This window comes from Sinocyclocheilus grahami, unplaced genomic scaffold, assembly GCF_001515645.1.
Source record: "Sinocyclocheilus grahami isolate Dianchi unplaced genomic scaffold, SAMN03320097.WGS_v1.1 scaffold431.1, whole genome shotgun sequence".
Lineage (NCBI taxonomy): Eukaryota > Metazoa > Chordata > Actinopteri > Cypriniformes > Cyprinidae > Sinocyclocheilus > Sinocyclocheilus grahami.
The window spans coordinates 798,677-810,855 of record NW_015505610.1 but is presented as its reverse complement, the minus strand read 5'-3'; positions in this window follow the sequence as shown (position 1 = coordinate 810,855).

Genomic DNA, 12,179 nt, shown 5'->3' with positions numbered 1-12,179 from the left:
GGATGACCAAAATATACTTTGTGGTAAACAAACACTTATGTAAAATTTAAAAAATACATCAAATCACAATTATAACCAGTAGACTGCAGCAGATGAGCACTTATTGGCTTATTAGTCATTCATTTCTACTTTTTCTCTATATTTTAAAATTATAAAATATCAAATCATCAAGAAATCAGATCAGAAAAGTCACAAAGTGCCTTGAAAGACAAACATTTCTTCAATTTGCTGCTAAATCAGACAATTTGGACAATCACTGAAGTTGGTCAGTTCCATATACTAAAAGAATAATGGTACATTTAATAAGAGTGGAATATATAATTTTTCTATATAAAAATTAAATTTTGCACCTGTTACTGTTGTTAATAAAAGTAAATTTTGTATGCATCTTAACTTAAGCTTAGTGCTTTACTGTCAAATCTGTATAAACAATAAACAAAAGAAAAATAAACAAGAAATTAACATGTAATATTACTAGTAACTGCACTTATTAATGCAAAACAATAGTCATTTTATGAATAAATTATCTATATTTTAATACCCCGCACACCACCTCCAGCGCTACCAAATATGCTCCTGGCGGTAGAACTTAGTGGTGCTGGTGCCACTGCTTTCAAATGTTAGCTGGAGCCCTGTACATGAAAATGACAGAGACCCTAAATGTATTCTAAATGTACAATATCAAAATCCTCTCAAATTTGTAAATGGGGATTTTTGGAACAGGTCAAATGCAGATAGAAACTTCTAATTCTAAAAAGTAATTTTCCGCTTGGAATTAAAAGGTTCTATCTTGCAAAACATTAATTGAAGCAACAATTTTCAAGAAATACAAACAGTTTTCTTATATTTCTTATTTGTTTTAAAACATAAAATTAGTGTTGTGATAAATGCATGAATGTTGCGGCAATCATTACATAGGGTCTATTTCGACCCGGACCTATATATAATACGGATGGACTACTGCAATAGCATAAAACTCTCCTGATATTTTAATAACAATTACAAAGGAATAAAATAAAGCATATTCCGTTACCTTTTGAAACTCTGAAGGGTTCAATTTGAGCAGACGATTTTACCATCACTGTCATCGTCAGAGCGCACTTATTCAGCATCTGACGAATATTCGCGATCTCAACCATATTCTGAAAACTATCATTTTCAACGTCTTCAAAGGTAACATTTTGATCGCTATTCACCACATTCACCTTTAAATGACAGTGACACTTATATTTCATTGCTTGTCAGTTCAATTTTTGCCGATCTGTGGTAATTATGTGTGAAACATCACGTCGTCATTGTCTATAAAACAGTGCCACTCTGAGGAATAAAGGTGAATTACCTTTGAGTCATCAGATATTTAATTATTGTTGCGCAGAAAAAAATATACTTACACTATTACATAGGCCTACCTCCGGTCGCTAGCGACTCTATACACTTTTTACACAAAAAAAAAAAAAATTATTTTGTTTACATATATCAGAAAACAGACATTATTTTATAATGTTATCACTTCTTTAAAAGATAATAAACAATAAATTGTTTTGCTGACTATATATTATTAAAATATTTAACATTTAAAATATTTAACATTTAATCTTTCCTGCTGTTTCGGAGCAGTCCTGCGACATAACAAAGAAAGTTGATCCTGATTGGTCCTCTTGTGTGCATTCCGTGTGCAAGGACACCACGGACGCTGGGTGCACCAGCAGCAGAAGATGCCTCCGGTCTTCGAGATCTCCACCCAGAACTACTTCGCTCCCCTTCCCAAGATGGTACGCGACGCTGTGATCATCGGAGACTCCATCGTCCGGCATGTCCATGCCACCCTTGCTAAAAATAGAGTGCACACTCACTGTTTTCCTGGTGCATGTATTCTTAATGTTTCTGCACAGATACCCGCGATCCTGAAGGATGACGAGAGCACCGGAGTGGTCGTGCTCCACGTGGGGGTGAATGACATCAAGCTGCAGCAGATGGAAACGCTGAACTTCGCCCATGACGAGGATCATCGTGTCAGGACTGCTTCTCACGTATCGACGAGGACACAAAAGGTTCAGTAGACTTTTTGCTTTAAACTAATGGTTATTGTCATGGTGTAAAGAACAGAAACTGCTCTTTGTTAATATTTCGAATCTTTTCTGGGAGCGACCTAGGCTTTTTCGCGCTGATGGCCTGCACCCCAGCAGAGTCGGAGCGGAACTCCTGTCGGACAACATCTCCAGGACGCTATGCTCCATATGACAAGCCAATTCTCAAAATAACTGCTATGGTGGCTTTTGTTCTACCCACATAAATGATAGAAGTACTTGCATTGCCCAATCTATAAAGACTGTGTCTGTTCCCTGAATAGTGAGGTCAAAATATAAATTGAATGCAGGATCTAGTCAAAATCTGATTGTGATTAAACTGGAAAAATAGAAAATTAATAAACAAAAACACATTTTAAAGCTTGGGTTTCTAAACATTAGATCACTCGCACCCAAAGCAGTTATTGTAAATGAAATATCACATATAATTTCTGTGTAATAATATCTGCTTGACTGAAACCTGGCTCAAACCAAATTACTATACTGGTCTAAATGAGTCTACTCCACCAAGTTACTGTTATAAGCATGAGCCCCGTCAGATTGGTCATGACGGCGGTGTTGCAACAATATATAGTGATAATCTCAATGTTACTCAGAAAACAGGATACAGGTTTAACTCATTCAAAATACTTCTAATTAATGTTACACTGTCAGATATGCAAAAGAAATGTATAATTTCTCTTGCTCTGGCTACTGTGTATAGACCAGGTGTACAGATTTCCTAAAATAATTAGCAGATTTTCTTTCAGACCTGTTGGTTAATGTTGATAAAGCGCTAATCGTCTGAGACTTTAACATTCATGTTGATAATACAAATTATGCGTTAGGACTTGCGTTTACAGACTTATTAAATTCTTTTGGAGTCAAGCAAAATGTCACCGGGCCCACTCATCGTTTTAATCATACGCTAGATTTAATTATATTGCATGGAATTGATCTTAATGATATAGGTATATACCACTACCTTGTATCATGCATGCTGCTTATTACTGATATTAACTATATGGCTGCGCATATTCATCTGGGTAGAACTAATTGTTCCAACCACCAAAGATAGATTCACGAATAACCTGCCTGATTGATCTCAACTGCTCTGTGTACCCATAAATACACATGAACTAGACGAGATGACTAGCAATATGGGCACTATCTTCTATAATGCATTAGAAGCTGTTGCCCTGCAACACAGTGCTCTGCACTGGCTACCTATTAAGTTTCACATCAGTTACAGAATATTACTACTTACTTAGAAGACTAGTTAGATACTCAGGAGCTAGACCGTTAAGGGCCTTATATCACGCTACATTCCATCACGCTCCCTAAGATCACAAAACTATTGGTAGTACCTGGGATAGCAAAGTCCACTAAAGGGGGTAGAACTTTTTCGCATTTGGCTCCCAAACGCTGGAATAACCTTCCTGATAACGTTTGTGGTTCAGACACACTCTCTCTGTTTAAATCTAGATTAAAGAAGACTGGCAGACAAAAATCAGCTTGGAGAAAATCAACAGCAGTACAGAGTATGAAAAGACAATGCAGAAAAGCTGAGCGGATGTGGTGGAAGATGAAACTTGAAATTCACTATAGCATCTATAAAGACAGGCTTCATGCTTTCAATGTGGAACTAGCCACAGCTAGACAGAGTTTCTTCTCAAACCTTATAAACAGTAACTTAAACAACACTTACACTCTTTTTGCTACTTTTGAGAGACTAACAACAATTTTCTTCAGTTAAACAAGGAGAAAAATGAAGACATTGCATTTGGAAACAAAGATGAAGTTCTCAAGGTGAATGCATACCTTGCCTCTAGGGGTCAAACAACTAAAAATCAAGTCAAGAGTCTTGGTGTGATCCTGGAGACAGACCTTAGTTTCAGTAGTCATGTCAAAGCAGTAACTAAATCAGCATACTATCATCTCAAAAACATTGCAATAATTAGATGTTTTGTTTCCAGTCAAGACTTGGAGAAACTTGTTCATGCCTTTATCACCAGCAGGGTGGACTATTGTAATGGTCTCCTCACCGGCCTTCCCAAGAAGACCATTAGACAGCTGAGCATATCACACCAGTCCTTAGGTCCTTACGCTGGCTACCAGTTATATTTAGGATTGATTTAAAAGTACTTTTACTTATTTATAAATCACTCAATGGCCTAGGACCTAAGTACATTACAGATTTGCTCACTGAATATAAACTTAACAGACCACTCAGATCATTAAGATCGAGTCAGTTAGAAATACCAAGGGTTCACACAAAACAAAGGGAATCCGCTTTTAGCTATTTTGCTGCCCGCAGTTGGAACCAGCTTCCAGAAGAGATCAGATGTGCTAAAACATTAGTCACATTTAAATCTAAACTCAAAAGTCATCTGTTTAGATGTGCATTTATTGAATGAGCACTGTGCGATGTCCCAACTGATTGCACTGTATTTTATGCAATCCGAAATGACTGCACTGTATTTTATGTATAATCATTTTCTATTTTGAACTTTCTTAAATTCATTTTAGATACATTTTTAAATCATTTTCAAATTTGTTTAATTTCTTGTTTTATTTTTGTGATTATTTTTTTAATGATTATTTTACTTTCTTTTATGTAAAGCACTTTGAATTGCCATTGTGTACAAAATGTGCTATATAAATAAACTTACCTTGCCTTGCCTAAAGACATATTTTTAGCCAAAGCATTCACATAATGTATCTCATACATTTTAAAAGTTTTTAAGTTCCCTGTTTTATTGTTGTGATTTTTTTTAATGATTATTTTACTTCCTTTTATGTAAAGCACTTTGAATTACCATTGTGTATGAAATGTGCTATATAAATAAATGTGCCTTGCCTTGCATTTCAACTATATATGATCAAATGCACATTATCATTCTTTTGCTTGGGTTGAACGCATCATCTTTGCTTGATTGGAACAGCAGCTATGCTAATTTTGTCTCTATTTGCTTCTCTGTTTCTGCCACGGGACTTGCATCCTGAGACAACTAGGAATTACACAAGCTTCAGTTTGGATCCAACCCTATATAAGATCTGAGATGACCAAACACCTGAGAAGAGATGATGCCAATGCCCCAGAAGACATCAGATGATGGTAACCCTGGAACAACATAAAACTACCAAATTTTGTTTAATTGCACTATATAATCATTGCACTTAAAGGGGTCATATGATGTTGCTAAAAAGAACATTAATTTGTGTATTTGGTGTAATGAAATGTGTTTATGCAGTTTAAGGTTCAAAAAACACATTATTTTCCACATACTGTACATTATTTTTTCTCCTCTATGCCCCGCCTTCTGAAACGCGTCGATTTTTACAAAGCTTATCGGTCTGAAAAGCGAGGTGTGCTCTGATTGGCCAGCTATTCAAGATTCAAGATTTTTTATTTGTCACATACAGTATATGGTTATATAGAGTATATATGACCAGCAGTGAAATGTAAGTCAGGTCCGCTCCATGGACAGTGCAATTATTAAAGAATACAAAAACAAGAATAAGAATAAAAATAAAATGCGCAGGACAGTATACTGCAGACTTAATAAATATTTAGATGAGCAGGAATGTACAAGAGAATAATGTGCAAACAGGTTGTACAGGGTAGTTACATAGCAGCAATAGGGGCAAAATAAATAATAATAATAAATAAAATATAACAGAGATTGCTGTGTGCAAGTGACAATGTCAGTATATTAAGTGTCTTACTGATAATTAAGTGAAGTCATGTTGGTGTTAAGAGACTGAGTTTGAGTTTAGGAGCCTGATGGCCTGGGGGAAGAAGCTCCTCCTAAGTCTCTCGGTTTTTGCCATCAGGCTACGGAAGCGCTTACCAGATGGCAGCAAAATGAAAAGACAGTGACCAGGGTGGTTGGAGTCCTTGATGATTTTAACAGCTCTGCTTTAGCAGCGTTTGAGGTAGATGTCCTGTAGAGAGGGGAGAGCAGACCCTGAGATGCGCTCAGCTAAGCGCACAACTTTCTGCAAGGCTTTGTCAAAATCCATGTCTGCATTTGTGATCTGAGAAATGACAAACAACAAGCACAACTCTACACTGCTCAAAACTTGCGTTTGAATCATCAGTGACAAATCCTTTAAATATGAAAACTTACTTACAGTCTGTGAGTCAGAACAGCCGGCATTGTAGTCTACTCTACCAGGATCAGGAAACAGTCCTCCATAAAATGTGCTGCACACATCTGAATATTTGGGTTGAACTGTTCTGGAACAGTGTTGTAAATAAAACTTAACCACTGATTTCTAGTCGTGTCCTCTTTTGGAAGGCCAAACAAAGTAGTTTCGCTTTCACAACGAAACACACAGTGTCACACACGGCGGGCTAGAGTGTGCAGAGGCCGGCGGCCTAGAGTGAGTGCGGCTGGCGGATTCGACGAAGGAGCAGCCGGCGGGCTTGCGGCAACCACATGTGACGACCCCGGGCTGGACTCCGCTTCGCCCACGGTGAAAGCCGATCTGGCGATCCACAGCGTGAAGTTGATGTATTTCCTCAGCGACCAGCACGGATCAGCTCTAGGCATGGCGAAGCGGATATCGTCCTCTTTTGGAAGGCCAAACAAAGTAGTTTTGCTTTCACAACGAAACACAGAGCGCCTTCACGACATGGCGGCAGCAACAATACTACAACGATAATAAAAGTTACGCCTTCTTTCTTTGCGTGAATATTTGTGCGGCATTATGCAAATCTTCCCACATCGTGATGTAGACATGTGGGGGCGTATTAGAACGATCCGTTTTAGGTAGGCGTGGTTGACTCTTAACTTTTATAAAGAATATCTCTTTGGATTTGAGACTTTAGTCTTTGCAACTTTAAAGATCTTCTTTATGCACCAAGAGCTTGTAACACTTCAAAGAGAAAGTAAAAAATGAAATTGCATCATATGACCCATTTAATAGTGTTCACCGTCTGTTTGATTGTGTAATTTGTAACTAACTGCATGATTTTTAATGTACATTTCTGCCATAGTCACCAATAATAACCTACTCCTAAATATAATGTAGAAACATAACATTTTCTGTAAAGCTGCTTTGCAAGGATTTGTAGCGTGAAAAGAGCTATACAAATACACTTAAAATTGAAAATTGAATTGAAAACAGACCTAGTAACTTCTGTTTGAAATTGCGGTCGAATCTGTCTGACCTCTGCATAACTTGAGGATGTGCTAATCCCCTTTCTGATACTATTGATATTCTCAGAAAAGAAGGAAGCAAACTCATCGCATTTGCTGTCGGAGAGCCAGTAGGTTGGCTGAAGTTAGGTGATGAGAAAGAACCATTTTGAGTCAGAGGATCTTGATGAATGGAAAGACTAGGCACAAGGCCTGGCACAAACTTAGGGTGTCCTTAGAAGCGTTCTAGCTCACATCCTCATCTTCTCAGAATCTAACAGAACCGCAGACTGAACTGGCTATCTGTTGGAGCCCACCGGGCACGCCCGCACTGGCTCAGGCTCTCCACACGTACAGCAATCAGAAGATTTATCAGAAGACTTAGCAGAAAAAGAACATTGGCGGAACTGTGCGTGAGCCTTTTAAGGTCTGAGAAGATTCACGCCTCTCAGGATGGGCTTGTCCAATAAGAAAGGCTGAAATTCCAAGCGGGAGGTTGGAAATACTGGAGAGTTTTACGACCCTTTGTGTGAGGGCATGGTAATTTGCATATGGAACTCATTGGGTGTTGATGCAAAATTACTAAAGGTTTTTAGAACACTAATATGTTGCATAGGTATAAACATATAATATACACTCTGAATTTGATCATCCGAAGACGAATTCATAGAGACCAAACATGGTATTTGTAAGGTTACATGAATGAGTGGTTCTATCATAAGCATGCATAAAACAGTATACAATACAAAAGACAATATACAAGAACAGCAATAATATACACAATAACCTGAAGGATATGTGTGTTCATTCAAAGAAAGGTTTTCCTATGAACTAATTAGAGAAGAGTCCATTTTTATGGGCATTTTGTGTCTGTTTTAGAGAGACTTGAGTAAGAGCTGCCCTGGCCGCATTCCTTGGAGCAATAACACTAGTGTTATCAGATGGTTTGTCTTTGGTTGCCATGGAACCAGAGGCCTGTTCTGCCCTTTTGAGGTGTTAGTTGCATTTTGGGGGAAGGGTCCGTAGACCCTCATAGTTGGCCCTTTGGTTAGATGAGGGGGCGTTAGATATTATTTGTTAAATATAACAAATAGCTGTCTGTCTGATTGGTCCAAATACTACACTCAACATTAGCTAAAAGAGTGTGAGTGTTGTTTAAGTTACTGTTTATAAGGTTTGAGAAGAAGGTCTGTATAGCGGTGCCTAGTTCCACATTGAAAGCATGAAGGCTGTCTTTATATATGCTATAGTGAATTTCAAGTTTCGTCTTGCACCACATCCACTCAGCTTCTCAGTCTTTTCATACTCTGTACTGCTGTTGATTTTCTTCAAGGTGCTTTTTGTCTGCCAGTCTTCTTACTGACTTTCACAGGAGCAATATCATCAATAACATTCTTGACTTTTTGAGTTAAATTAATCAAGGAGAAAATCAACAGAGTCTGCAGAAATGCTTGGTCTTAAAGATATAGCCTTCATAAATAGCACACTAGTGTTCTCGTTAATACATCACTTTCTGACAGAGACAGATCTAGATTCAGTGGTAGCAGAGATCAATATATCAAAGAAAATACAAAAGTGATCAGATAGTGCTACATCCTTAATAACAATGGATGAATTGTTTAGACCCCTACTGATGAGTAAATCTAGAGTGTGTCCACAATTGTGTGTGGGTCCATGCACATGCTGAATCAGGTCAAAAGCGTTTAAAACAGTTATAATTTATTTTGTAGTATTGATTTCTGCATTATCTCTGTGAATATTAAAATCCCCTGCAATAGCAAAACAGTAAATCTCTGAGGAAATAATTGATAAGAGTTCTGTGAACTCTTCAACATAGGCTGAATAGTATTTTGGAGGCCTGTAAATAATGATAAACAGAATACGTGGAGCACCTTTCAGCACAATCCCTAGATATTCAAAAGACAAGTACTCACCAAATGACACTTGCTTGCATTGATAGACATCTTTAAATAGAGCAGCCACACCTCCACCTCTCTTGACAGTTCTGCAGACACTCATGAAAGTAAAGTTAGGAGGGGCTGTTTCATTGAGGACTGTTGCACTGCAGCTCTCTTCTAGCCAAGTTTCGTTTAGAAACACAAAATCTAGGTTGTTTGTGGTTATTAACCCAGACAGCAGCTGTCTCTGCACCGAATCTGTTTTCAAACCGGCAAATCAGTCATATCTGTTTCAGTGCTGTAACATGGATCCGGCCCGGTTTCAGTGGGCGGGAACTATAGTCGCAGAGCGGATCCGGGCCGCGTCCATGGAAACGAGCGCACATTTTTTTCTGGAGTTCAGGACAGAAGACGTCGAGACGATCGAGGCAGATACAGTCTGTACGCTGTTATCCTCAAAAATCTCATCAAGGTATGTCACACCGTGTGATCAAGCTGTTCTACTAATAAATGAATTTCTTATTATGTTGTGTACTCAATAACTTAAAGGTTTGGTGTTTTTATTGTTCCTTAGATCGGTGTTGGACTATAATGTTGGCGGACACTTAGGCCTATTATCAGAGGACTTGCTAACATGAAGAAAACGGTCCAGAGGTCTGTAATTATACGTAATTAACACATTTTAACTTAATTACTTAATTTAAACTTTAGTAATTTTAACTGCTTCTAATAATTTTTTATGATTGCTTCGTGGTAATTATGGGCTAGCAATGTTAACGTTTAAGTGCTAACCCTCAAGGCTGCATGCATTTATTTGATCAAAAATAAAGTAAAAAAAAGAAGTAATATTGTGAAATATTATTACAATGTGAAATAACTATTTTCTATTTGAATATATGATAACACTTTATTTTAAGGATCAGAAATTAGACAGTAATTAATTACTTATAACTGCATTTTTAAGTGACTAGTTATGGACTTCTATGCCATTCCAAGCTATTTATAATGCCTATATTGGTTGTCGTTGTTAAAAATGAGGCTCCCGCACTACGTCTCTCGCACCACCAGAGGAAGCCTTCACCCGAGTATTAACCACCTCATTCAGACTCAATTTCCAATCAGCCTTCATACCTGGAACTGATCACCCTGCACCTATCTTCAATTATCTCACACACTCACAACACCTATTTAAGGCACTCTTATCTGCTCTTCAGTGCAAAGTTTTGATTTGCCCCGGTGATCATGTCTGAGCTTTTTCTGTTATTCTACCTGCCTGTGAATTGACCTGGACTATTTATCTCGTTTTCTGATTCTTGCTGCCAGCCCCGACCCCTTTAAGGCTGATTTATACTTCTGCGTCGGACCTACACCGTAGCTTACGCATAGACGCACACCCATACGCCGCAGCCTGACGTGCACCTCTCCAAAAATCTAACAGCACGTCAATTCTACACAGACCACAAGCGCTGTGATTGGTCTGCAAGAACCCCTCCCTCCATATGTACTCGAGTTTTGTGTGTGGTTACGTGCACTTTAATATATTTTAATGTTACACCTTCTGATTTTAAATAAAACAAAGCAAAGACCAAGTGTCTTATAATTTATTATACTACATAGCATTATACATCAGTAGTTGTCCGCAACAAACAATGTTGATCTGCCGTGGTACAAGTCCTTGTGCAGATTGAAAGAATGCCATCATCTCCTGTTCCATTGTTGTCTCCTTTTTATAGTTTTAAATAATGATTTAATGATTTGATATTTATATGCCGCCGTCATGGCTATAATGCTTCTCCGACGAGCCGCTTCTTCTTCGGCTTTTGCCGTGGTACTGCGGGTTACACCAGCCCATGGACACTGCTGACTAGCGGTTTGGATGTGTACTGCACGTTGACGTGGACACCGACGTAGAAGTATAAATGAAAACTGCATAGCCTGTATGAAGTTCCCAAAGTTCTAACTCGTTTTCACGAGTGGTTTTAAATTCAACCTGAGAGAATCACAAAGCAGAGGTTTGTCTTACGTTTACTGCTTAAATGGTTCAGCACCTATTTCAGCTTATAGAAGACCTTGTTTGTACTTGTGTTTGTGATGGCAGTTGCAACGGTGTTTCCTCATAGCCGGAGGGAATTCTGGAGCTTCTGATTGGTTGCTGAGATGACGTTTGGCCGACGTTGTTTCTGGGAATGTCCTCGGCGGTGATTGGTTGGTTGCCGGGTTGCGGAGGAGCCTCGAAGTTCTTCTGAGAGAGTCTGCTTTAGCAAGACTTTGCGTTCTGCAGAGTTACGAAGCTTCAACGGAGTAGTTGAGTTCTAGATGGTCGATCGCCTGATGGTTCAGCTTGTGAGCACAAGTTAGAGTGCTCTCCACACGGTGACAAGGCCTTGCTCGGGAGAGCAAGTGGCGAAGAGCCTGCGTTTGGGAGAGCAAGCGGCGAAAAGCCTTCACTCGAGAGAGCAAGCAGCGAGAAGCACTTGAATCTGTGTTGCAGTGGGGTTTTGACCTGCGGCACAAGTCTGTCCCATGGCGCGCTCTTCCAATCAACTTGATGCAAGGCGGGGCATGCATACCTTAACATGAAGCTTCACTTTATCACATGCGGACACCATCTATAAAAGTTGTGTTAATACTTCTATAAAGTTTCTTAAATGCAAGTATTGTACATACTATTAAAGTTTACTTCATTTCAACATTCTGCATTTGTTGTGCCCATTCGTTCAAGATTAAACTTTACATATTACACACATTTTAATAGCCTTATTTCTTAAAAAGGGTAATAAAACACTGATTAAAGTTGCACCGATTACATGAAACACGTCAAGCATATATAAGACATACAACATATTATTTGTGAATCTTATTGCCCTGTTATGCGCATAAATGATTATCTGTTGAAATTGTCTGTTGTAAGTTTCATGTCCCTTTGTCTGACCGAAGAGGGAGAAAAGGGTGCGTCCTTTTTTTGGAATGCAGGGAGAAAAGGGGAGGTGTCCTGAGGTCATGCCCATGTCACGAGTGTAGGTCTGCCATCCTTCTCGCTGTACATGGAGCTATAAAATTGTCTCTTT